Source organism: Canis lupus, chromosome 3, assembly GCF_048164855.1.
Source record: "Canis lupus baileyi chromosome 3, mCanLup2.hap1, whole genome shotgun sequence".
Taxonomy (NCBI): domain Eukaryota; kingdom Metazoa; phylum Chordata; class Mammalia; order Carnivora; family Canidae; genus Canis; species Canis lupus.
In genome coordinates, this window is record NC_132840.1 from 50,640,899 (window position 1) to 50,668,403 (window position 27,505).

The following is a 27,505-nucleotide window of genomic DNA, read 5'->3' on the forward strand; positions in this document are numbered from 1 at the left end:
AAGACGTCTATGGAGTGTTGATCGTAAACAGGCTGTAGATACGGGGTTCAGCGTTGTGGCTTCTGGCTGGTTCTATACAACATTGGGAAACCATTTGCAAATTTAGCCAGAACCCCTTTGGGACTTTCAGCACTTTTTCTTTCTTTCCTTCTTCTTCTTTTTTTTTTTTTTTAACCTCATGGCAACCTGGTTACCCACCCTTGGTGCCTGAGAGGGCATCCCTCCAAGGGCTCCCGCTCCCGAGTACTGTCCTCCCTGAACTTCTTTCCTTCCTTGATGTTACTAAAAAGAAAACCACAGACCCAAAATGGTGTAAACTTCATTTAAGGCCCCGAGTCAGTAAACCAAGACATAATACCTAAACTTACTGCAGTTCCAACCCTCCCTGAGAGGCAACCTTTAACCAGTCCAGATGGCATTTCTTGGTCAGCACTAGGAAATGCACTGAGAGACCCTTCTGCTCCCTGGAGGAGGGCAAGCTTGCCTAAAACAATGCATCCTTCGCTTATACTTAATTATCTTTTCCACCTTTTCCACTTTCTCCCTCCCTTGAAAAATCTTGCGTTTTCTATAGCCCTTTGGATCTTCCCTCTAAATAGATGGGATGCTCCCCAATTCAGGAACTGATTGATGAAACCAACGACATCTTCAAAATGTGCTTGGTTTAAGTTCGGTTGCTCAACAGCATTGACTTCCAAGTTGTAGGAAGGGATTCTGATAAATTAGTTCAAGGTCACCATCCCTCCAAGGGTCAAGATTTGAGGTGACTTTTCATGGCCAGTAGCTTGCACAGAAGAGTTGTCTGTAGGTGTTCATTGTGTATGTGCTAATTATTTTTTAAGATTTTATTTTTTCATGAGAGACACAGAAACCCAGGCAGAGGGAGAAGCAGGCTCCCTGTGGGGAGCCCGATTTGAAGCTTGATCACAGAACCCGGGATCACAACCTGAAGTCAGATGCTTCACCGACTGAGACACCCAGTGTCCCAAGGATTAGCCTTCTGATTAAAGCCCATCTTTGTTTTTGTAGCCAATAAGACCTTACATATGTTGAGACAATTGGTCCCAATCACTTTTATTTCTGGCTCAATATCCTCCAGCACAATAACTTTCTACTTATTTTCCAACTATCTCGCTCACTCTGGAGGAAACCAGGCATGTTGTCCATGTAACCCCTTTGAGTATGATGTTAATTACTTATGGCTGTGTGACAAATTGCTCCAAGATTCAGTGCCTTAAAGTAACTATAACTATCTATGGTCTCATCGTTTCTGTGGGTCAGGAACTCAAGATACCTTAGCCAGGACAGTCTGGCTCAGAGTGTCGATCTGCTCTCATCAGAAGGCTTGATGGGGGAAGGAAGATCCTCCCAGGGGGCTCACTCACACAGCTGGTGAGTGGTTGGTGCCAGCTGTGCTGGGAGACCCCAGTCCTGTCCCTGTGAACCTCCACAGAGCTGCCTGCATGTCTTTGTGACAATGTGCCTGGTTTCCTCCAGAATGAACGATCCAGGAGAACAAGGCAAAGCTGGGGTGTGTTTTGTGACTGAACCTCAGAATCACACAGCACTGTCTCTGCAGTACCCTATTGGTCATGCAGATCGGTCTCTGGGTCTACTAAGGGCAGTGATGGCATGAAGTGAGGGTCATTGAGAGCTGGTTGCTTATCTGTGCTTAGAGACGTTCAAACTGGATAATTTGTGAGGTTGCTTCTAAGCCTAATATTTTATGGCAATAAGGTCCATGAATACGCATGTTCTCATAGGGATTCTGGCTTTAATTATGTCGTTACTCTCTCGGCCCCCTCAAGTCAGACCGCAAAAGATGCTACCGGGCTTGCGCTAAAGCTACACAGTCCTGAGAATGGAGAGAAAAACCCAAGCTGTAGAGCCTTATGAGTCACCTAGTGAGGACGGACTTTGCAAGACAGAGCTTGCCAAAAGCTCTGGCATGCCAGTGTTGTCTTCCCTCTTGCTGCTGGGACTTCTCCAAGCCACACACATACCAGCGTTATCGGCGGGGAAATGTTCTGAGGGGGCAGCCTGACAATGTGGCATTGTCCTGCGGGATTTATGACCAGGTTTCAACAAATGACCTTTTATCCCATTTGTTTTTCCCTGGGTTGGTTGATACGCCTCAACACAGACTCCTGGGGGATGTTTGGGAACACCTGCTTTCAGATTGCTTTTCTGTCGTGTCTCCAACATTTCTGGGCACTTCTTTCCACTCTTGATTGGCACTGTCCTGGCAGTGTCCTGCAGATGGAATGTTGTTTTAGGGAAGTCCTGGGGAGGGGAGCTGGCAATGGTAGTCCCTGTGAGCAGCTGTGATTTGTGGCAGAGACCATTTCATAGTTGAATCTGTCCCAGCTCCGCTCCTACTGCAACTCAGCATGGGATGGAATAATGTGGTAAAAATCTGGAGAAAGGAGAAGAGGGTATTGTATGTCAGTCGGGGTTAAGGGGGCGGAGGGATCTTTCAAAGTTACAAAAACATGCTTAAGAAAATACATCACTGAATGAAAGATGGTTTCTCAGGAATCCCTGGTTCAAATCCTGATGTTCAAATCGCCATGTTGCAGCTTGGACAGGGTCACGTGATATGCTTCAGTTGTCTTATCTGCTAAATGGAGATTAACATCTTTCTTTGCCTTACATGGCTGCTGTGAGGGTCAAATGAGAAGGTTATACTTACTAAAGAGTACTTTCCAATGGATTAATAGTTGTGGAAGGAATACTTTGCAATCAGCCAGCTCTGGATTAATTAAAACTCAGGTTCTGTGAAGTAGCTGTGACTCCATCTCGAGCTTCTCACACTGTAATGTGCACACAGACCACCTGGAGGTTGCGTTAAGATGCAAATTCTGGGGGCACCTAGGTGGCTCAGTCAGTTGAGTGTCTGACTTTGATTTCGGTTCGGGTCATGATCTCAGAGCCGTAGGATCATATCCCATGTCAGACTCCACACTCAGTGCAGAGTCTGCTTGTCCTTCTCCCTCTGCTTCTCCTCTGCTCATACTTTTCTCTTTCTCTTTCTCTTTCTCTTTCTCTTTCTCTTTCTCTTTCTCTTTCTCTTTCTTTCTCTTTCTCTTTCTCTGTCTGAAAGAAAGAAAGAAAGAAAGAAAGAAAGAAAGAAAGAAAGAAAAAGTAAGATTTTTTAACAACAACAAAGAAAGACTCAGATTCTGATTCCATAGGTCTGGGGTGAGACTCAAGGTTCTGAATCTCCAGGTGAGGCCTACACTGCTGGTCCTCACTTTGAAGAGTGAGGAGTCCATCTCCCTAAACCAGTAATTCGCAGCTCCAGTTGACCCTTAGATCCACCAAGGTGCTATGGGAAGTTCTAGATTGCATTTCAGATCAATTAAACCAAATTCTCTGGTGATGGAATGCAGCATTGGTATTTTTGTGCTAAGACTTAGTTTATTGATCCACAAAATATCTCAAATCTCAAAGTCTTTATCATATGCATATATGAATATATATATATATATATATATATATATATATATATATTCAGATTTTATGAGTATCCTCACACAGGTTCTGTTTTGTAAAAATCTATTGAGAATTTATTGATACTGTAGTGCTTTTGAATTTACAGAGCACTTGTACATATATCTTTTCACTTAATACTCCAAAAAACCCTGGGTAATAGTTCTGTTTCAAAGACTCTGAGGGTAAGTAGCCTAAAGAGTTCACAGCCAAGGGGCACCTGGGTGGCTCAGTGGTTGAGCATCTGCCTTTGTCTCAGGTCATGATCCAGAGGTCCCGGGATCAAGTCTTGCATCTGGCTCCCCAGAAGGAGCCTGTTTCTCCCTCCGCCTATGTCTCTGCTTCTCTCTGTGTGTCTCTCATGAATAAATATATAAAATCTTTTTTAAAAAAGAGGTTCACAGCCAAGAGATGGCATAGCTTGGATCTGAACCTAAATCTACTCATTTCAAACAACTTTGTGACTACAGCTCTACTCATGTTAAGTATTACCTAAAATCTTTACTCTCAGGATGTAAGGCTGCCTATATTATGGCCACAAAGGCTGTCTGTTCTTGAATTACATTCACTTGGCATCATTCCGGATCTGACGTATGGGAAGGACAAGCCACAGGTGGGATTTATTTCCCTCATTCTTGAAAGAGAAAAGATATCTCTGAATACACATTATGAAAGCTGTGTCCTTTTCAACCAGCTCCATGCATGGAGGTCACCTTGTTTCGGAAGGATGGAATGCCAATACAGGACTTGGTGTGCGATGAAATAGACAGCAACGGCTTCTTGGAGGGAAAGTGTTCCTTTCACTCCTCACTTTTAAAATGAATAAATAGCCATTTGAGATCTATGGAGTCCCCACTCCCAAATTCCCTCTGACTCACTCCTTCACCTCTCTCTCTTCCCCTTGAGGATGGAGTAGAGATAGACCCCAGAGAAAACAGTGAGAAATATCTTTAAAAGAATCTTAGGGGCACCTTGGTGGCTCAGTGATTGAGAGTTTGCCTTTGGCTCAGTCCGTGATCCCAGGGTCCTGGGATCAGGTCCCATATCGAGCTCCCCAAAGGGACCCTGCTTCTCCCTCTGCCTGTATCTCTGCCTCTCCCTGTGTGTCTCTCATGAATAAATAAAATCTTAAAAAAAAAATCTTAGATGGATAATGAATATCTATCTTTACTGGAGCTCTGAGGGAAAAAAAAAAAAGTTTTTGGATTCCTAAAAGGGGAGCTGGTCCCTGTTGGTTCCAGGGCTGAGGTTAACCATGGAAGTAGTGACTAGAAGTGTCGATGCTGGACGAATCCTGAAAGCAGCCTACTGGGATGGAGCCATTTCAGCTTGGATGTTTCAAAGCGCCCGCACATCACATGCAAAGATCTCATCAGATCCCACCAAAGGCTGGCAGGGCACGCTCGGAGATGCTCTCAGGGGATTTAGAGATTGCCGCACTGGAATGTTCCCCTTTTCCTGTTTCCAGCCTGATGATTGAGCAAAATGGCTTTGGGGGGAAAATATTCCATTTGGCAACTGCAGCAAGTAGGGAATAGAAAATAGTGCTTTGGTGGTATTTGATGCCTTTTGGGAAAAAAAAACAAAACAATTGTTAGGGACTAAGAAAGTTCTTACTTATTTTTTAAAAAAGTTAAATGGAAATGCCTCTGTTATTTAAGAAGCCACTGGAACACACAACACAGGAGAATTTATCTTCTACCTGCTGACAACCTAATGTGTGTTTACTGTCCTGTATGGGCTTAGGAGAATGAATCCAGAGCTGAAGAGGCTGCTAATTTCTTCTTGGAGATCATCCTTCTTATGAAAATAGTATCTCCTCTTTCTCAGGGTGCAGAGATATTAAGACTCTTGGGATAGTTTCCTTTTATTCTGGCAAGGTCACCAGAACACCCAGATGATCAATGACTGGATAATTTGATTAGACCAAGAGTAGACACTCCATCCTCTTGGAGGGAGATGGAACCCTTCCCTCTTCTGAGTAGCAAGACCTTCTGGAAAGGGAGAGAGCAAGCTCTTGGCTCCTTTGATGTGCGGTTCAAAGCTATTATAACATAGCTGATAGGCTTGAGGTTGTCCAGTTGAGGCCAGTTGTCAGAAAATAAGTATATTGTTTCCCAGGGGAAATTATGAGTCAGGGTACTCTTGTCTGGTGACCTCTGGCTTAATAGTATGGACCCAAATCATCACAGGACACCTGGTTCTGAGCTCAAGGGAAAATATTTTCTGCCTGAGGCTTCCCTGGAATCATGAGGATACCTCTGGGGACCATATGCATTTTTTTTGGTACTTGCTTGCATTTGTACAAATATTATAAAAGAGCTATGGGATTGGAAGTCTCCATCAGCTTTACGAGGGTCATCCATAGTGAGCAATAGCCCTTCTTCTAAGCCCGAGAGTGGCATCTTAACACTGGCTGAAGGCAGGACCCTTTGGTGGACCTGCCACACACTGGGTTTCTCATCGAGAAGGCAACTGTCAAGAGCCCAGCAGGCAAATTTCCTTGCTGTTTTTGGACTTAGCATGAGCAGGAGAGAAAATGCACTTCTTTCAATTTGTGGGATAGGCTCTGGGAGTCATACTCTGAACACATAAGAAATATGATGTGAAGTTGCACCCTCAGCCGTGAAGTGGGACATATCCATTATCCTTGACTGCAGAGGAGCCAGATTTCCCAAAGGCGTGTTTCATCAAGACAAAACAGCACACACTCCGACTAACCTGCTGGTACCATCTTCCACTTTGCAAAATCAGCTAACAGCAGCGACTTTCTAATTACGTCCTGACACGGCATGAGTTATTAAATATTACTTGTGTACCGGGCACACGGGGGTTCGGGGTAATTCCCACCTCCATGGAGCTTACATTCTGATGCAGGGAAACTGATAATAAACAGTATAACAATAAGCATGCACCTTACACAGGATGTGAGAAGTGCTGTGGGAAAATAGAGGAATGTTGGGGGGACAAGGAGGAAGGCACAGTGAGACAGAAGCATTGGTTTATTGCAATTTTACAGAAGAGAGTAGGGACTCCTGGGTGGCTCAGTGGTTGAGTGTCTGTCTTTAGTTCAGGTCTTGATTCTGGGGTCCTGGGATTGAGTCTCACATTAGGCTCCCTGCGGGGAGCCTGCTTCTCCTTCTGCCTGTGTCTCTGTCTCTCTCTGTGTGTCTCTCATGAATAAATAAATTAATCTTTAAAAAAAGAAGAAGAAAGAAGAAGAAGAAGAAGAAGAAGAAGAAGAAGAAGAAGAAGAAGAAGAAGAAGAAGAAGGAGGAGGAGGAGGAGAAGAAGAAGGAGGAGGAGGAGGAGGAGGAGAAGAAGAAGAAGAAAGTAGACCTCATTGAAAAGGTGACATTTGAGCAAAGACTTGGAGGAGTTATGGGAAGGGTGGAGAAGGGGGTTTATGGGGAGCAAGTAATCACTGTGAAGGCCCTCAGACAGGGGGCAGGGGGAAGATTTAAGCATCAGGAAGACCACCAGAGTGGCTGGAGTAAGGAACAGAGGAGGAATGGGGTAGCAGGTGCCCCAATATCATGGGGGCAAGGGAGGGTCCTTGTAAGTCATCACCCACCTATGGGTTTTTGCCCGCGTGAATATAGCCATTGGAGGACTTGGAGCAGAGGAGCGACACATTCTGACTTATATTTTAATACACCGTCACTCCCACTATCGTGCTGGGGGAGGTGGTTGGGCAGGAGGGTGGGAGGGGCTGGAAGCCAGGAGCCCTGTTAGAGGCTTTTGCAGGGACCCGAGTGAGAGATGATGGCGGTCTGGGCCACGTGGCCGCAGTGGAGATGGTGAGAGAATGATTCAGAATATATGTGGCAGGAGCTGTGAGTGCCCTCCCTAACCCCAGACCTCATCTCACTCTGCTGCAGACCACTCCCAGCTGCCCAATATCTGCATCTTTGTGTCTGAGGACTCTTTCTTGGGACCTCAGAAGGTCACCTTGCCCACAGTGCCTTGCCAGGACCACATTCCAAGGGCCCACCAAGTGTCTGATTTATTGTCCTGGGATCTCACCCAACGTGGCTTCAGACCAAGGGATCCACTTTCCAGCAAAAGGAAGTGAGGTGGGCACTAGCTTTGGAATAATATACGAGGTCACCAGGCCTCATGGAACCCTGGGCAGCCACTTATGGGGCACGGCTGGATCCCTAGCATAGAGATGACATTCTGTGCAGTGGGCAGTCCTGTCCTTTAAGGAGTGGAATATACTTCTGAGGGCCTCAAACTGTGGCCCTGGACCTACAGCATCAACAATATCTGGGAGCTTGTTGTAAATGCAAAATCCCAGACCAGGCCTCAAACCTTCTGTATCATATTCTCCTAGGAATTCATGCTTTAGAAAGCTTTCTAGATGATTCTGAGGCATGCAGAATTACAGGAAGCACTGCATATATGGAATCAGATCTCCATAGAATACATAGGGCCACGAATCAAAGGGTGGAAGTAACCCTTACCAATCCTCTTAGTGACCCACTTTGAGAATTTCTACTTCCGATCCCTGGATCCACTGGATTGGAGATCCTGGTTCCCAGGGGAGGGATGACTCAGGGGGCCCATGGAAGCATACATTAAACTTATAACTATGGCCATCGCCTGGTAATTTGGGGCTTTTTAATGTCAGTAGATCAACAGACAAAGGAGTGACGATTGACCTTCATTAGTTTGAGGAAATGGGGTAGCTGTTACATAACGAGGATGGGAAGGATATTGGCTGAACACCAAGGGATCAGAGCAACCACAGATTGACAAAAGCAGCTTACCCAGGGGCTCTGACTCCATCCGTGGAGAGGGTCTGGACCATTCCCACTCCCACCAGGTAAGCATCCTAAACCAGCAGAGATATTGGTTGAGTGTGGGGCTGAAATGCATGCAATAGGAAGAAGAGGAGGGGATGGCACTTATCATTAGAAGCCCTCTTATCCTAGGGACGCTTGGGTGACTCAGTGGTTCAGCATCTGCCTTTGGCTCAGCTCATGATCTCAGGGTTCTGGGATGAAGTCCCACTTCGGGCTCCTTGCAGGGAGCCTGCTTCTCCCTCTGCCTATGTTTCTGCCTCTCTCTGTGTGTCTCTCATAAATAAATAAATAAAATCTTTAAAAAACAAACAGAGAAGCTCTCTTATCCCCCTGCTATCTGTTTTGTTTGGTTTTTGTAAAGAAATTGAAACCAGTGACCATCCATAAGAAACAAGGCAAAGCAGAGTGAGTGAACCTAGTATGAAGCCTGAGTGGGTGTGGGTAATGCAGAGCTGAGTGGATGTGGGTGATGCAGAGCTTGGGCTCTAGCAGACTCTGTCAATGGACCAGCCATAACCCATGGACTCCACTCCTTCAGTGCACTTTCCGTGCCTTCTACTTACCAGGATCTGTGATTCTGGGCCCGGGTCCTTTCCTGGAACTGTGAAAAGTCCCTATGCTGTGTGTAGGACAAGCTGGCAGTGCTGGAGGTTAACACTTCCCAGCAGGTGCTCCTGATGGATTAAATGGTGGATAAATACTACAGCTTCCTCGCCCCTTCACGGAATACTATCTTATACTATTTCTCAGATTTTCCCATGGAATTAAGCTCAGTGGTCTCCACCAAGGCAGCTGAGCTGATAAAGTGTCTGCCTCAGCCAGAATCAAATCAGAAGACAGAGCCACACAGTAATTTGAACAGGAAAAGTTTAATATAAAGAATACTATAAGAGGGGATTCGGAGCAAAATGGGATTGGATAGTAAAATGTAAAGAAAGTTCCAAAGAGGATGAGAAGAGCAGATGTAAGGAACAGCCCTTACCCCTGGAGCTGAGAAAGAGCACTCAAAGAAAGGGGGAAAAAAATTGGAGAAAGAACCCCTACCCCCCAAGCTGTTCGGCTATAGAATTCTCTGGAAACTGACCCTCTCTGTTGGCAGGAGAAACTGTCCCAGAGAGGTTCCACTCCTCATAACTCACCTGAAAATTTCCCCAAGAGGTGTTAGAACAGTTCCTTGGAAACTGTCACAGGGAGGTAACTTAATGGTGGCATTCTATCCCAAAGCTCCCTTGGAGGGAGTTCCAAGGAAAGCTGCTGGCCACTAGGCACTACTGGTCATCATGTCCTTCAAGATCTGGGCACCGGAGAAGCTGTTGTGCTGCAGGCGTCCGTCTGAGTTGGAGAAGCTGGATGAGCTGAAGGAGCCTGGGGAGAAGAGAGTGCCAGATAGGAAGTAAAATCTTTCTCCTACACCATCCTCCAGTACCCTCTGCTGTAAAAATCTAACATTGTCCAGCTGGCAGAGGAGAAATATTTACAAGGACCGCCTATATAACACCGTGCGGTGGGCAACAGGGATGAGTTTGGAGGCAAGGGACAATAAATTGAGAGCAACATGCTCTTGTGTTGACCTCTCCCCATCCCTGTTCATTTTCCCACTTCCTGGTTTTCCCTAAATTCTAAATAAGACATTTGCGCTTAAATTTTTACTCAGAGTTTGCTCCTGGGAAGGCTCAAACTATGTTTTGCAAATAGAGCCACTAGGATTCTCTTTGATGGATTGGATTTGAGATATGAACAAAACAGAATTGTCAAGAAGGGCTCCAATGTTTTTATCTAAACACTCAGGAAAAGTGTGTCTTTACATCAAGTTTTTTCAATCCAAGACTATGGTATATCTTTCCAGTTTTGTTTTGGGTTTTTTTGGTAGAGGTATTTGAATCTTTCATTGGATTTATTTTTAGGCATTTGATTGTTTTGATACTATTGTAAATGCTGTATTTTTTTAAAAAAAACTATTATATAATTGTTATAAGGAAATATAATTTACTTTTCTATATCCAGCTATCTTACAAATTTAATACTTTATCTCTATATTATTTTGGATTTTCTGCTTATAAAATTATCTGTGAAAAATTAGTTTTTCTTTCCTTTATAATCTGTTTTATTTCTTTCCCTTGCCTTTCTGCAAAACAATAGGATATCCAAGGAGGTATTATATGTAAGTGGTAATTCTGAATATCCCTGTTTTGTTCTCAAGCTCAAAGAGAAATTTTTCTTTATTTTGTTATTGAGTGTGACTCTTACTGTGGGCATATTGTACATACTCTTTATCTTATTAAAGGTGTTCCTTTTGGGCAGCTCAGTGGTTTAGCACCGCCTCCAGCCCAGGGCCTGATTCTGGAAACCCAGGATCGAGTCCCACGTTGGGCTCCCTACATGGAGCCTGCTTCTCCCTCTGCCTGTGTCTCTGCCTCTCTCTCTCTCTCTCTCTCCCTCTGTGTCTCTCATTGATAAATAAATAAAATCTTAAAAAAAAAAAGGTGTTACTTTTGTTTCTAGTTTGCTAAATTGGTTTGTTTTTTTAATCTCAAATGAATGATAAATTTTATCATATGCTTATTCTGTCTCTATTGAGATAATCATATAACTACTCTCCTTTATTAATTTTCTCTCCAGGGTCTTGCTGAATATGAAACTTTCATATGCACCTTGAGATCTTCCTGGAAATACACCCCAGGAAGTGATGAATCTTCTATACCTTCCCTTCCCAAAAGTATACAGAGTTTCTATCATTTATCTCCTCTACCTCTTCTAGACCCTCTGAGTGCTATGTTCTTTTGGGAGGATACAGTCTTCCTAATCTCAAGGTCTGTAAGATTAGCTTTATGCTCTAACTCCATTGGGCTCTGAGCTTCAGAAGATTCAAAACCCATTTCTAAGCAGAAAAGCCCTTGCTTTAGAAACTACATTTTGTGGGTTTTCTAAAAAAAATCATTACACCATTTTGTAGTTTTATGAGCGAATTTTAAAAGTAAAAAATAAAGCCTTCGACTTTTCATTTTCAGAGTTTGGTTCTCTGTTGGGACAGCAAGCCTCAGCCTCAATAGGAAGTGTTTCTGATGTAAAGGCCAGGAGGCAAAAATGAATCACTGAAAGCAAAATAGAGTCAGTTATTTTTTTCAAAATATTATACTACCCTTTGTTCACTGACTTCAATGGCAATAAAGAAAGGAGGGCTCCGGGTAAGGATGTACTGTAGTTGTCCGGGTGATAGAAGGTGGTGGCTTGGTCTAGAGAGATAGCAGTGGATGGAAGAGAAAGGGCTGCATTCAAGGGACATTTAGGAAGTTGAGTCAACTACACTTGATCTTTGTCTAGATTATATAGAGCACTGAAGATGAGGAAGAAGTCAAGAAAGGCACTGGAGATTCTGAACGGATGGTGGTCCCATTTTCTGAGCTGGAAGGAGAACATCATGAGCTCAGTTTTGGCTATCTTGAGGTTGAAGTGCCTAGAGAGACATCCATGTGGAGATGTCCAGCTATCAGCCCCAGAGGAAGCCCAGGCTATCAGTAGAACCTAACAGTGAACGTATAGGTGCTGATGGAAGCTGTGGAAGTAGATGGGGTTGGCAAGAGCAAGAGCCTAGAGAGAAAGGAACAAAAGATTTAGGGCTGTGGTCTATGGAATTCCAACATTTATTTACTTATTACAGATTTTATTTATTTATTTATTTATGTGCACGCACAAGTTAAGGGAGTGGCAAAAGGAGAGGGAGAGGATCTCAGGCGACTCCACACTTAGGACAGAACCCCTCAATCCCACAACCCTAAGATCATGACCTGAGCTGAAACCAAGAGTCAGACACTCAACTGACAGGGCCACCCAGATGCCCCTGGAACTCCAAAGTTTGAATTAAAAAATACATTCAAGTGAAAAAACAAACAAACAAACAAACAAAAAACGAGTTACCAAACTATATAAACCAAGTTGTATACTGTTTGTAAAAAATCCTATGTTTATACATAGGGGTGATTTTCAGCTGGAACATACCCAGTGGTGTATCAGTCAAAAAAATCTTAACTAGTGCCAATGCTACAACAGTATTTTGAATACCATCCTTTATATATTTTTATAAAGATTTTTTTTTTCATGAGAGACACAGAGAGAGAGGCAGAGACATAGGCAGAGGAAGAAGCAGGCTCCCTGTGGGGAGCCCAACGCAGCACTCAATCCCAATACCCCAGGATCGCCACCTGAGCCAAAGGCAGATGCTCAACCACTGAGCCATCCAGGTGCCCCTTGTCTGTACATTTCATGAATGGCTGCAGTAGAATGGAGTATAAAAACTATTCGGCAAAAAAGGTTTATAATATGTAAACATTAATTGATCTAAATTATAAAATAAGCTGAAACATTAAATATTGACCAAAAGTTAAATTAGGATACAACTATTCCCATCACAGAGAGATTCTGTGTGAGATTTTTTTTTTTTTTTTTTTTTTTTTAATGATAGTCACAGAGAGAGAGAGAGAGGCAGAGACACAGGCAGAGGGAGAAGCAGGCTCCATGCACCGGGAGCCCGTCGTGGGATTTGATCCCCGGTCTCCAGGATCGCGCCCCGGGCCAAAGGCAGGCGCCAAACCGCTGCGCCACCCAGGGATCCCTGTGAGATTATTTTAAACAGTGACACTCTCGAGCTTCTTGAGACTCATGGGTGGATTTTTTCAGAAGCATACTGAAACCTGAACCATAGAGCCAGAACCAACTGGAATCCTGCAGTAGCTCCAGGTCAGCTGCCCGCAGTAGCAACCCCTAATAAGTAGGAGAAATGTCAGCTAACATTTGAAATAAACTGAAGAGTCAGACGATTAATAAGTGGTCCAGAAAAAGAATTTATGTTGATTGCACTTAATTTTGAACATGATGAAAAGACATTAGAATTTGGCTAGAAAAAGAAGGGGAAAAATGCAAGGTTAAAACTATTTAAGGGGCACCTGGGTGGCTCAGTGGTTGAGTGTCTGCCTTTGGCTCAGGTCATGATCCTGTGGTCTTGGGATCCAGTCCTGCATCAGGCTCCTCGAGGAGCCTGCTTTTCCCTCCGCCTATGTATCTCCCTCTCCCTCTGTGTCTTTCGTGAATAAATAGATGAAATCTTTTTTTTTTTTTTTAACTATTTAGTAGGATGGACCAACAAATAGACAAATCAAAAGTGCAATAAAGATAACACAGACATTTTGGATGGATGGGTAGGTGGGTATAGACCTTGAAGGTGAGGCTCAGCAGAGTCTGGCCCCACATCAGCATTTACGAGGACAGCTTACCACCCCCCACCCAGACCAATTAAATCAGACTTCCAAGCATTGAGCTTTAGCTTTAAATTTTTCTTTTAATCCCCAGGTTAACCTAATGGGCAGTCAGGATTGAGAACTGAAGTTAAATACGTAGTTGGTTATAATCCTGTATGTTGCTTTCTATTTCCTTCCATTTCTAGAGTTTCTCCTCTATCCTTTAATAGCAGAGTGAAGTCTAGGTCTAGCAGGTCAGAGTGGGGGCCAGGAACAGTGTCATGGACCAGTGACCTGTGATGTCACACAGGTGTGATGTCTTTGTTCTGAAGGACCCCACACTTGGCCTTACTACTCTATTGCAGTATTAAAATTCCCAATAATTTTATCTTTGAATTTGTGTTTTGTCAGTGAGACAATGGAGCATGCACACAAGCAAAAGAGAAGCAAGCAGTATGTGGCCCAGTCTGCATATAGCACCCACGATGGCCCAGGAGCACAGAATTCTGGTAGACCTGGGACACCTGGGGTTCAGCGCATGATTGAGTGATCAAGGGCGCTGACGCTCTGGGAGGCTGTGTGTTCCATCTGCTTCAGACACAGAAAGAAGAAGGCAACGGACGTCAGAGGTGCAGACAAAGGGCAGAAGGTGCAGAAATGTAGACATGAAATAAAAACAGTCCGATGACTACCGTGCGGCCTTCCCATGGTTCTGCAAGAACAAAGTCCAGTATGCACGTGTGAACTACAAGAAGTGCCCCTCTGGGGCTCCTGCATGGCAGTTAAATGCCTTATGTTTGCATTTAGGTTGGCATTGCACAGTATCAAGAAGAATGGTAACATGTATGCTGATAATTTAAAATTTTAAGTTTCTTTCCAGTGCACAACATTGCAAATTCCAGGACAGCAAATCGAGATGGGCCCTCAAGAGAAAGGAAAAAGCATTCTCTTTTGTCCTGCATTTTGAACAGAGGGCCCCCAATTTTCATTTTGAATGGGGTCCTGAGAGTCCTTGCAGCTGGCCTGGGTGGAGGGAGGGGGGGGTGTCTAGGAAGTGCCCCCACCGCCTCACCCCCACCCAATCCTCCAGAGGCCCGGCCTGAGGGACCACAGGCGCACAGCCTCCCAGGAGCTGACAATTGCTTCTGGTGGAGATCGGACCCAACGGAAGGAAGATGCCAGGACTTCGCTCCGCCACCAGAATCCTCGCTGGCTGACTGTTTCCAGACGGCCGGGCTGAAGTCAGGGAATGATAATGAGCAGTTCCCTTCTGAGGATGAGCTAAGTACGGGCAGGAAGGGTAATCATTAGCAGCTCTCTTGTGGATACGGTTAAGGCCAGCAAAAATGTCTGCAGACGAGTAATTTGGCTGGGCGTGTTTTGACAATAAACTCAAACCAGACAGAAGTCGGGTGGGGAGGGGAAGGAGAAGGTGGAGGGAGAAGCCATGAACTTTACAGAAGAAAATAACTAGGCCTTTTCATGCTGCTTGTCCCCCCACCCCCCACCCTGCCAGACCCCTCCCAGAGAGGAGCTACAGAAAGCAAGCACCCCAAGTGGAGAAAATGTGGGATAATGGGAAAAGCCCTGAGATGCCTGGGTGGCTCAGTGGTTGAGCGTCTGCCTTCGGCTCAGGGCGTGATCCTGGGGTCCAGGGATCGAGTCCTGCATCGGGTTCCCTACATGAAGCCCGCTTCTCCCTCTGCCTGTGTCTCTGCCTCTCTGTGTGTATCTCTCATGAATAAATAAAACAAAATCTTAAAAACAAAACAAAACAAAACAAAAAACAGGAAAAGCCCTGGGCAGACTCTGAGCTTCCTTTAGCATCCTTCTAAGATTTCTAGAACCTTGCACTTATGTGCATGCCTATGAGGGAGTGACTAAAGGGGGGCCCGGAGCACCAGCCTCCAGCTTCTCACCTTGCAGGGTAAAGGCCTCCCAGGAAGGAAGGTATAAATGGGTGAATGTGCCAAGAGGCCAGTCAGACTGAGGAAGGTGAGCCCTCCCCCAGGCGCCAGGAGGAGGGGGCCAGATCTGAAGTGGTGCTCGTTCAGACACCTGCTGTAATTCCTGAAAACCTTAAGCTCATTTCATTTTGAGCTCTAGCTGTCTGGACTAATTATCTACTTTTAGAAATCCACAGATTAGCAAGTGTAGTAAGACATGCTGCTCAGGCATAATAAGGTCAGTCACCAGGGAACCGAAGAATGTAAACTAATATTTTTCCATCACGGTTACTGACAGGTGGTATTCACGTCGACCGGCTCTGAACCCTGATTCCTAAGAGCGCGGTTCCCCCGGATGCCTGTGCTTTTGGGTCTTTGCAGAGGACTCGGTTTGCTAAGGAGCCCGGAAAATCATTTAGGCTTGTGTCATTTATTTATTTTCTGTAGGATTTTTTTCCAAAGTAGAGATTTGAACCTCCTGTCTGAGAATCTATCAATCAAAGGCTGTTCATGGGGAATGTGCTGTGCACAAGGAAGGTTTTTTTTTTTTTTTTCAAGAGTACGGGCCATTGAGAAGTCTGAAATTATCATAAAGCAGTATTTCTCGATCTTTTTTTGTTTCATTATTGCTCTCTCTTTTTATTTTTAAGATTTTATGCATTTATTCACGAGAGACACAGATTGAGAGAGAGGCAGAGACAGAGGCAGAGGGAGAAGCAGGCTCCCTGTGGGGAGCACAATGGGGGACTAGATCCCGGGACCCTGGGATCACGACCTGAGCCAAACAGGTGCCCCTCATTATTGCTCTCTTAAGAGCAAACAATTCATTTAATTTCTCCCTACGAAAAGATGATGTAATAAGGAATACAATTTTGCCAGGTGAGTGTGAGGTTTGGAAGACCACACATAAGATTTTTTCACACTTCCTGAGCTCATTTTCATCCTCTTGGGGGTGGGGTGGGGCGGCAATACGGTCCCAATTGAGAAAGCACAAATACGGGACCCATGGTTAGGATCTAGTCAAGAGAGATGTAAAGGGAAGCAGAGTAGTGTGGTAATAAAGGCCTGAAGTTTGGAATCAGACATCCTAGGCTTGACTTGGCATAAGTGCTTCTAGTCTTAGCCTCCTCACTGATAAATGGTACAATAATGATTCCTTTTGCATAGTGTGACATAGAGGTGAAATTAGATAATATGATGTAGTTCTTTAGTAAAGTGCATGATGTAATTAAATGGTGGTTTGGGACTTCAATCTGCATTGCTATCTAATGCTGCAGAATAAGAAATCGCCCCAACTTAGCAGGTGAAGATAGCAAACCTTCGTCATCTCAGGTAGTTTCTGAGGGTCAGGTATCCTGGGCCAGCTCAGCCATGTGGTTCCAGTTGGGGCACTCTCATGAGGCTGCAGCAAAGGTAACTAACTGCCTGGGAGACAGGTTTTTTTCAGCCCTGCTACTTTATATGTCAAGTGATCTAAGAAACAGCACATTAAAACTCTGCATAACTTGCAGGGAGACGTGACCTCATTGGTTATGTTACACTATGTTTAGCCGGTCATTGAGGACTGGTTGGAAAAAAGCATGAGAAGAGACACCTTGGTGGCTCAGCAGTTGAGCATCTGCCTTCGGCTCAGGTCATGATCCTGGGGGCCTAGGATCGAGTCCCACATGAGGTTCCCCGCAGGGAGCCTGCTTCTCCCTCTGCCTGTGTCTCTGCCTCTCTCTGTGTGTCTCTCATGAATGGATGGATAGAATCTTTAATTAAAAAAAAGAAAAGAAAGCATGAGAAATAGCTGTGCTTTTCTGGAGTGGTTCACTTATCTGTCACTTAATGAGGCTCTAATGTATGTGATAATCGGATTTCACTTTTCACATTGGCATCGAGAAAGCAAGTGTCCAAAGACTGTACAACACATAAGTGCATTAGCGTTATCCCACACTCTCCTGTCCTTTTGTTTTCCTTCCCATTCTTTCCCTCTTCTAGGTTTTTGTTTCATTTTGCATATTCTTGTAAGCATCTAATAAGTAGTAAACAAAATAACATGTATATAATTATACATATATGAGCACATTAAACATTTACACAACATTGCAGAAAGAAAATAAGGCATGGATTGGAAGACTCATATTATTAAGATAGAAATAATCACCAAATTGATATAAAGACTCCACACAATCCCAATCAAAATTGTATCAGAAGAGGTGCCTGGATAGCTTAGTTGGTTGAGTGTCGGACTCTTGATTTTGGCTCAGGTCATGATCTTGGGGTCCTGGGACTGAGCACTGCATTGGATTCCCACTCAAAAGGGAGTCTACTTGGGGATTCTCTCTCTTTCTCTCTCCCTCTGCCCCCCTCTCCTGCTTGCGGTCTCACTCTCTCCTTCTCTAAAATTAATACATAAATCTTTTAAAAAATTGTATCAGGCATTTTTTTCTGGCATGCTGATTTTAATTTTATATTAAAATGCAGAGGACCGGGAGTAGCCTACAGAATTTTGAAAAATAACAAAACTGTACTACCCGATTCCAATATTTACCCTAAAAGCTACAGTAATCAAGATAGTATGCATGGGTGCAAGGGTAGAAATATATATTCATGAAACAAAATAGAGTCCAGAAATAGATCCAAATACAGGTGGCCAATTGATTTTAAGTAAAATTACAGAGGTGATTCACTGGGAGGAAAATTGTCTTTTCAGTAAACAGTACTGGAATAATTACCTATTCATACGCCAAGAAATAAATAAGTACATTGATAGATAGTGGATAGATAGATAAACATCACCCCTTCCTTCAACCATACTTAAAAGTTGACCCAACACGGATCACAGAACAAAATGAAAGACCTGAAACTAAAATTTTAGAAAAAGCAGGAGAAAATTTTTGCTACACAAAAAGCACATATCGCATTTGAAAAGACACTGATAAATTGGGCTTTGTAGCTTAAAACTTCTGCTCTTCAAAAGACACTCAAGCAAGTAAAAAGGCAAACCACAGGCTTGCTTTGTTTTGGTAACATTTGGACACTCAGACGTTGCCGGTGGAGGAATGCAACCGGTTTTGGAAAACAGTTATAGTCAAATTCTTGTAAAGTTAAACGTACACTTATCATTCCTCCAGCAATTTCTCTCCTAGGCATCTCCCTAGGGGGGAAATGAAAACATATGTCCGCACAAACCCATGAGTGTTCAAAATAGCTTTATTTATAAAGTAGCCCAAAGAGGGAAACAAACCAATGGCCACCAACTGGTGAGTAGGTGAATTGAGAGGTGACCAGGTGTCCTGCGCTTGCCCTTTGGATAGGACGAGCCTCGGGTGTGTCCACGTTGTCTCTGAGGTCTTCCCTGGGGACTACGCCCAGGTTGCCCGCAACAGGAGCCTAATCCTCAGCTCACCTTGCACTACCTCTCTTTCCTTCTTGGCTTCATACACTCGCTCCCCCAAGCACATCACGGATCATGCCCCAAAATGTATGTGCACTTAGTTCCTTGTCTCAGGATCTGGGGCAGTTCATCCCAAGGCAGTTGTGCTTGATTGGGAGTTCTGATTTGGTTTCTTTCTTTTTTTTTTTAAGATTTTATTTATTTATTCATGAGAGACACAGAGAGAGGCAGAGACATAGGCAGAGGGAGTAGCAGACTCCCTGCAGGGAGCCCGATACGGGACTGGATCCCAGGTCCCCAGGATCACGCCCTAAGCCAAAGGCAGATGCTCAACCACTGAGCTACCCAGGCGTCCCAACTCATTGAGTATTTAAAATTTGTTAAGAATCTACTATGTAGATACTACCACTACTGGCACTCTGCTACAGACCGGTAATGGAAGATCAATCTAGTAGGTGAGACAAAGCAAAATATAAAGAAAAGAAAAAAGGGAGAAAGCAAGCGTGGAGTGAGGCACAGGGTACTAACCCAAGTATGAAGGAAAGATTGGGAGTGGGGAATCACGGGCTCTCATTGATGCTTGAGTTTTGAAAGGCAAGTAAGCACTTACGAGACAGGGCAAGGGCATGGAAGTGGTGGGAATAATGTGTGTAAGAGCACACAGTGCCCGAGAGCAGGGCACCTTTGGTCAGGTGCATCCTGCACAATGGCCGGAGAGGACAGGTTTTGTTAGGATCTGCAAGCGGAAGAGGAGAAGAGAGTGCAGAGTGTCACTCAGCCATTGCTTCAGTGGTGATCCTGTGTGGCATGTGTGGTCACCAACATGGCCAAGTAGAAACACGGAATTCCCAATGAGTGGGGCAGGATTCACAGGAGTCAAGTCCTTGGAAGTGAAGAAGGTTGGAACCACACACATCCCTTCGGCCACCCCCTTTCTCACCCCACCTGCACCCTCTCCTACAGCTGCCACACGGCTCACAACAGTGTGTCTCTCCAGCACACAGAGAGAAACCCTCTCCGGGGCCTTTAAGGATTTCCAAGAGGTGACAGGGTCCTGGCTGCCCAGTTCCTGGGCTTCACATGGGGAGGATCGTTAAGAACAACTTGTGCATTACTGTCCACCTCCCCTTATGACAGCGTCAATGTTTTCTGCCAGATGGCCACGCTATGTTGCAAGATCATAGGCAGTTTTACCTGCCAAAGTACTTAGATTCTGTATTTATGGTGTTAAGGGGATTATCTCTTAAATGCAGACACCAGAGCTACCCAATCCAATTCCCTGGCATTGGCATTGGTGTGACTCCTTGAAGGGGCTCCACTGAGGTGGGGAAGCCCCAAACCTGTTTTCTCTATATCAAAATATGTCCACACACACTTCATCTGTACCTTGAGTGACAATGCACCACCAGATAGAAACCAAATCTTAGGCAGCCACAAATGTTTCCAATTTCTGTTTGGACTTCGAAGAAGCTTCCAGGTTTGGTTTGGTTTGGTTTGGGGAGTCAAAGAGAGGTAGATGTAGGGGTCAAGATGCTGGAAGTAAACCACTCCTCTTCTCTCCTCTTTGCTCAAAAATGTGGATGCCAATGGAAAAGACACTTCTCTCTTCTGTCCTTGCCTCCCTCTCATGAGTGAATCCCTCTGTTCAGGAATATAAGGATGAACAACCCTTGCTCCTACTATCAAGACACTTGCAGTGTCTTCAGGGGGAAAGATGGTACAAACAAAAGCACCAAAGAGCCCAGCTGTCCCGGGGGAGATGAGGAGCATCTCCCGGACACTGCTAGAAATGCAGACTCTCAGTTCCCCACCCCTCCTACCCCTGCATCAGAACCTGCATTTTGTTTATTTATTTTTTTAAAAGATTTTATTTATTTATTCATGAGTGAGAGAGAGAGAGAGAGAGAGGCACAGACACAGGCAGAGGGAGAAGCGGGCTCCATGCAGGGAGCCTGATGTAGGACTCGATCCCGGATCCCCAGGATCAGGCCCTGGACCAAAGGTGGTGCTAAACCGCTGAGCCACCCGAGCTGCCCGAGAACCTGCATTTTAACCAGATCTCCAGGACCTGCATGGATATTGAGATTTCAGAAACACTGTGTGTCTTCAGAGCAACTGGCTATGCTTCCCCCAAAACACAAGATGAAGAGTTCTGGAATAAGGGAACCCAAAGCAGGTTCTATGGAAATGGGCAGCCAGCTCTGGCTGAAGCAGCTTGGACTAAAATTCAGTGTCAACCAAATAAGTTAGAGGAGAGAATGGAGAACAAGACTGAGAAAGAGTGAGTGGGACCATATGATCACATGAAGACAGAGCTCTGGAGAAAAAGTCCAAACATCCAGGTTCTAGTCCCAGAGCTCTGGTCTCGATCATTCCCTAACTGTATGTCATTGGACAAGAATCTCAGCTTTTCACCAGGGGAGTGGGGATCATGATCATCACTGCCCTGCTGTCCTCAACAGGTGCTTGTAAACATCAAATATGTCGGGTTCTTATAAATATCAAATATGTAACATACATGAAAAGGCATCACAAGTGGCAAAATACTTACAAATAAATGTTTTAATTAAGAAACTAGAGCAGAAATTGATGGTAAGATAGCTTACAAGCGATGCACTGAAAACAGTGGCTCAAGTGGCATAATGGCCATGTTCCAAAACAGTGGTTTTCACCCCTTCTTGTGAGCCCTGAGCCTGTCTCCAGAGTTTCTGATTCAGCGTGTCTGGGGTGGAGCTCAGGAATTTGCATTTTTAACAAGCTCCCTACTGGAGTGGATGCAGCTGGTCCAGGAGCCACACTTTGAGAAGGAATGCTCTAGGACTCATAAGATGAAAATAAACACTTACCAGGGCTCCGTGACAGCCTGACTTTCTATTCTGCCATTGAAAAATGTTTCTTCTGATAGTTCCTCACGCCAAGGCCAAGGCATGGTGCCGTGACTCCTTTGGGCTTCTAAGGCAGACGTTAGGGCAAGAAGTTGTGTAGCAGAGTAGGGGTGACGGAGCAGGGCCTCTGAGCAATAAAGTAAGTTGGAAACACATGAACTGTAAGTGAAAACTTCATCCGTAGAGGCCCAGGGAAATCTCCCTTAAGCCAGAGACTGAAACCCCAACCCCAAAGATGGATGCCTGGGTGGCTCAGTCAGTTAAGCATCTGCCTTCAGCTCAGGTCATGATCTCGAGGTCCTGGGATCAAGCCCCATGTCAGGTACCCTGCTCAGTGGGGGCTCTGCTTTTTGCTTCTCCTTTTCCTTCTACCCTTCCACCCACTTGTGCTCCCTCTGTCTCAAATAAATAAATAAATAAATAAAATATTTTTTAAAAAAAATCATAAAACCCCAAATATCTATACAGTACAAGTAAATTTAGGGTTTGAAGTAAAATCTCCAGCCCCCACCCCCTCACAGGGAAAAACACTTCCCTGATGGTCTTTTTTTTTTCCCCTGATGGTCTTGGAAGTGAAAGCACTTCAACATTTATTGGGCACCAACTGTATGACCAGGCATACATTTTGAATGCTTCACCAGGATGTAATCTTGAAACAACTGACACAGAGCAAATCCTCAACCCCATCCCTACTCAATTCTCTTTAAATTTCACCTTTGCCAAGATCCCATGTGCATTCATTCATTCATGCACTCTTTTATTCAACACCTGCAAGCCCCGTTTTGCCAAGATTTGTGGCACGTGTGCAAAAGATAAAAATTCTTTCTTTGTCGATGAGCAGATCACAGGACGGCAGGGTCAATGAAACGTGCAGATGAACAATTATAATGCAACCCAGGAAACCAGTTGCGTGCGAGAGGGGGCAAATTGTCAGGGTTGTCCTGGGGCAGGAGAAATGACTACCAGGTGTGGGTTTTACCATTTCCTAGGGGAAGAGTCTGGAATAGAATCTGGCAAGGAGAAGGGGCACTTCCACAACATACAAGAATCTGACCTCAAACTCCCTCTCGTGTGGCATAATGGGATTTCTTTCCTGGGTCTCTTGCAAAGAAATAAAAACACTGCGCCTGGTTTCCTGATCTTTGGACGGGAGGCACTGATTTTTAATGGGCTGACAGCAGTGTTTCCATCTAAAGGGCACTGTGTCAATAGTCTAAAACCCTCCTCCTACTCACAGACCCTCAGATGTCATACCTGGGGAAAGCTCTGGGCTTCTGGCAAGGAAGTGGATGGAGCCTCTGGCTTTACAGACCTTATGCTCATTTCTGCATTCACTTGAATCAGTTCAATAACTGTCCATGGAGCACTCATAGAGAATGACCTGGAAAGAGGCAGGCATGAACTCCTTCAGCTCATCAGAATAATCCTCCAAGGAAAGGACATTTCAGATGAGCCCAGAATGATGACCAGAAGCCAAGTGAAGATCAGAAATTCCCGGCTGAAAAATCAGACTTATTTTGAGCTTCATCTTTCTTAACCTTGAAGTGGGGGCAATGACACCAACTTCACAGGGTTATAGCAATCAAAGCAGGGGCACCTGGGTGACTCAGTGGTTGAGTGTCTGCCTTTGGCTCAGGGCTTGATCCCTGGGTCCTGGGATCAAGTCCCACATCAGGTTCCCTATAAAGATACTGCTTCTCCCTCTGCTTATGTGTCTGCCTCTCTCTGTGTCTCTCATGAATAAATAAATTATTTTTAAAAAATCAAAGCAGATGGCATCTGCAAAGAACTTGCCACTATGCCTCCCATGTCCTATGTCCCCATTCACCCTTTCTATAACTTCCTTCTCCCCAGAATGGGGCTCTGAGACTAGGCATTGACCTAATCCCACCTCTGTATAGCAGCTCCTGAGAGTTCTAGCATCTGATGCTCCAAGTTCTCCCTGGGTTTCAGATACCGACTTCACACTCCAGAGGTAGGAAATGTAGTTACCACTTGACACTTGAAGCAGATATTTGAAAATATTTAGACCCTTTACATTCACACCTCAACCCCTAGAAAAGACAAGATCCAGAATGTGCCAAATTGGCCCTCATCTCCTTTTGATGATACAAGAACTTGTTTTGATGATACGAGAATTGATGAAGCCCTTTGTGTGTGTGCATGTTTGTCTATGTTTAATTGAAAACAGCTTCTTATACGTGGTTACAAAATGCACTGCTTGGGAGATAAATGGCCTAGTTTTAACTGCATGGATTCTCTGGTTTTCCCATTGTTTCCTTCCCTAGGAACCTTGGCTGAATTTCATGTTAGGACAGGAGAAGCCAGTTGATACTAACAGATGTGGGCCTTTTTCTAAGGTTGATAAAACATTGCCAGGTTAGTTTATCCCGTTGTCATTAGGCCCCTCAAATATGCTGTTCAGATTTTCTCCCCACTTAGTCATGAATACCTAGGAGATGAAGAAGGTCTGGATAAGGAAGTAGGTAAGGAGAAGAAGGACTCCCTGGGGCCAAGGGCATTTCTGTTCTTTGCAGGATGGGGAACAGAGAAAAGGAGAAAATGGGAGTTCTGGGGATTTATATTAGGTAGGATTTCTGCCCCTGAAGTATGGAAGTAGGAGGTTCAGCTGATCTTGACAAATATGAAGACAGTTAAGTGAGACAGTAGTATAAGCTCTGGGAATAAGGGGTGATGCTAGAAATATGTCCTCAGAGAAAAGGACATGTTTCTGAACTCCATCATACTGCTTGAGCTTAACTCCCTCACTCAGCTACCCACTAGCCACAGGGCCTTCCTTGGCAAGTTGGAGAGAACCGTGAGCTCCCACACATCCAAGGACTTGCCCGAACACTGTGTTAAGAGACTGGCCCACGCTTTAGCCTGGCTTCTCTCTGTAGCTAGCTCTGGCCCTAGAGGTGGTCCAACCCCTGTGGTGAGTCTTTGCTAAAGAAAAAGCAATGCTTCCAGCAGTCTACAGATTTAATATAATTCCTGTTGAAATACCAACAGCACTTTTCACAGAACTAGAACAAACAATCCTAAAATCTGTATAGAGTCACAAAAGACTCTGAATTCCAAGGCAATCTTGAAAAGGAAAAGCAAAATTTGGAGATATCACAACTCCAGATTTCAAGTTATATTACATAGTTGTAATTATCAAAACGGTACAGTATTGGCACAAAAATAGACACATAGATCAGTGAAACAAAATAGAAAGCCCAGAAATAAGCTCATGATGTTATGGACAGTTAATCTTTGACAACAGAAGAATATACAATGGGAAGAAGACAGTCTCTTCAACAAATGGTGTTGGGAAAACTGGACAGCGATGTGCAAAAGAATAAAGTTGGGTCACTTTCTTACACCACACATAAAAATAAACTCAAAATGGATTAAGACCTTAAATGTGAGACCTGAAACCACAAAAATCCTAAAAGAGAGCACAGGCAGTAATTTCTCTGACATCAGCTGTAACAACATCTTTATAGATACGTCTCCTAAGGCAAAAAAAAAAAAGCAAAAATAAACTACTAGGACTACATCAAAACAAAATAATTGTTTCCTTTCTGCACAGTAAAGGAAACAATCAACAAACCTAAAAGACAACCTGCTGAATGGGAGAAGATATTTGCAAATGTCATATCCAAGAAAGGGTTAGTATCCAAAATATATAAAGCATTTATAAAACTCTACATCAAAACCCCACAAATAATCCAGTTAAAAGATGAGTAGGAGGGATCCCTGGGTGGCGCAGCAGTTTAGCGCCTGCCTTTGGCCCGGAGCGCGATCCTGGAGACCCGGGATCGAATCCCACGTCGGGCTCCCGGTGCACGGAGCCTGCTTCTTCCTCTGCCTGTGTCTCTGCCCCCCTCTCTCTCTCTCTGTGTGACTATCATAAATAAGAAAAAAAAAATTAAAAAAAAAAAAGATGAGTAGGAGACCTAACAGACATTTCTCTAAAGAAGACAACCAGATTGTCAACACATGAAATGATGCTCAACATCACCAGTCATCAGGGAAATGCAAATCAAAACCACAAAGAGATGTCACATCACACCTGTCAGGATGGCTAAAATAAAAAAACAAAAGAAACAAGTGTTGGCAAAGATGTAGACCGTTGTACACTGTTAGTGGTTTTGCAAACTGGTGTCACCACTGTGGAAAACAGTATGGATGTTCCTCAAAAAATTAAAAGTAGATTTGTCATATGATCCAGTAATTCCACTACTGGTTATTTACCGAAAGATTACAAAAACACTTCAATTAGATATATATTTATTGATATGGATTATGTTTATTGCAGCATTATCTACAGAAGCCAAAGGATGAAAGCAGCTCAAGTGTCCATCAACTGATGAATGGATAGAGATGTAGCATATATATTATTATATATATATTATGGCTGGAGTATTATTCAGCCATAAAAAGGATGAAATCTTGCCATTTGCAACAATATGGATGGATCTAGCAGGTATAATGCCAAGTGCAATAAGCCAGCCAGAAAAAGACAAATACCCTATGATTTCACTCATCTATTGACTTTAAGAAACAAAACAAAGGGGAAAAAAGAGACAAACCAAAAAACAGGCTCTTAACTATAGAGAACAAAATGGTGGTTCCCAGAGAGGACCTGGGAGGGCAGGAGGATGGGAGAAATAGTTGATGGGGACAAAGGAGAGCACTTATCTTGACGAGCACCAGTGATGTACGGAAGTGCTGAGTAACTATATTGTACACCTGTAACTAATATAACACTGTATGTTAACTACACTGGAATTAAAATTTTTAAAGAAAAGTATATATTGAGACCAGAGAAAAAAGAAACAGCAACACTCCCAAACCACAGAATGTACATCATCCCAACCCAGCTCACCCAACCACTTCCAATCATTCTCTGCTCACCCCTCTGCAATTTCCTATTTCCCTTTAGCTACCAGTCCTGGTTTTGTTCCCTGTTTTTCACACTCCATCAGCCCCTTTTATGTTCCCCGTTCTCCCTTTAAAAATCTCAGTCTTGGAGTTGAGTTCAATTGACACCGAGTTTCCCTATACTACTGCAACAGTCTGAGTAAAATCTATCTTACCACTTTTAACAAGTGTCTGGTGCTGCTTTTCTTGGATGTAATTTAACCTTGCTGAATGGGGTTCCTTGTCTGGAAACTGGAGATCTTTGTAGCACACATATGAAAATGCAAAATAAATTCTAATAAATTCTATAATACAATGCATAGAACAGCATCTGGCCCATATGTCCTGAGTACGACTCAGCACACATTAGCTGTGATTACCGTTACACTCATTATGGGAAGGGCAGGCACCTTGACAGGGGACGGGGGTATTGCATCAGTGCTGGTCACTTATTCAACCTGGCTCAGAAAAGCCCAAAGAGCACTGGTCTGTGGTTGGTTGACATGGTGTCTGAATGTGCAAGAGCGAAACACGTTGAAGGCCTTGGTCTCACACGGCATTCTCCGTGCTGAGCGAGTTGGCCTCGTCTGCTATTCCTCAGGAAAACGAATTCTCCCACCAGCACACTATGACAGCACAGAGACATGGCAGCTGCAATAGGATAAAGCGATTATATCCTGTGTCCCTGCCCAGAGGTTGAATGTCTTTACCATACCTCAGAAGGAACTATAGTTCATTTAAACCATTTGCAATTAAGGATGACAGCTTTTTCCCTTTTGGCTGCCCTATCTGTGCAGTATGAGGTAAAAATCTGGCTGGCTGAGAGGACGCCTCTTCTTCTCAACAATGA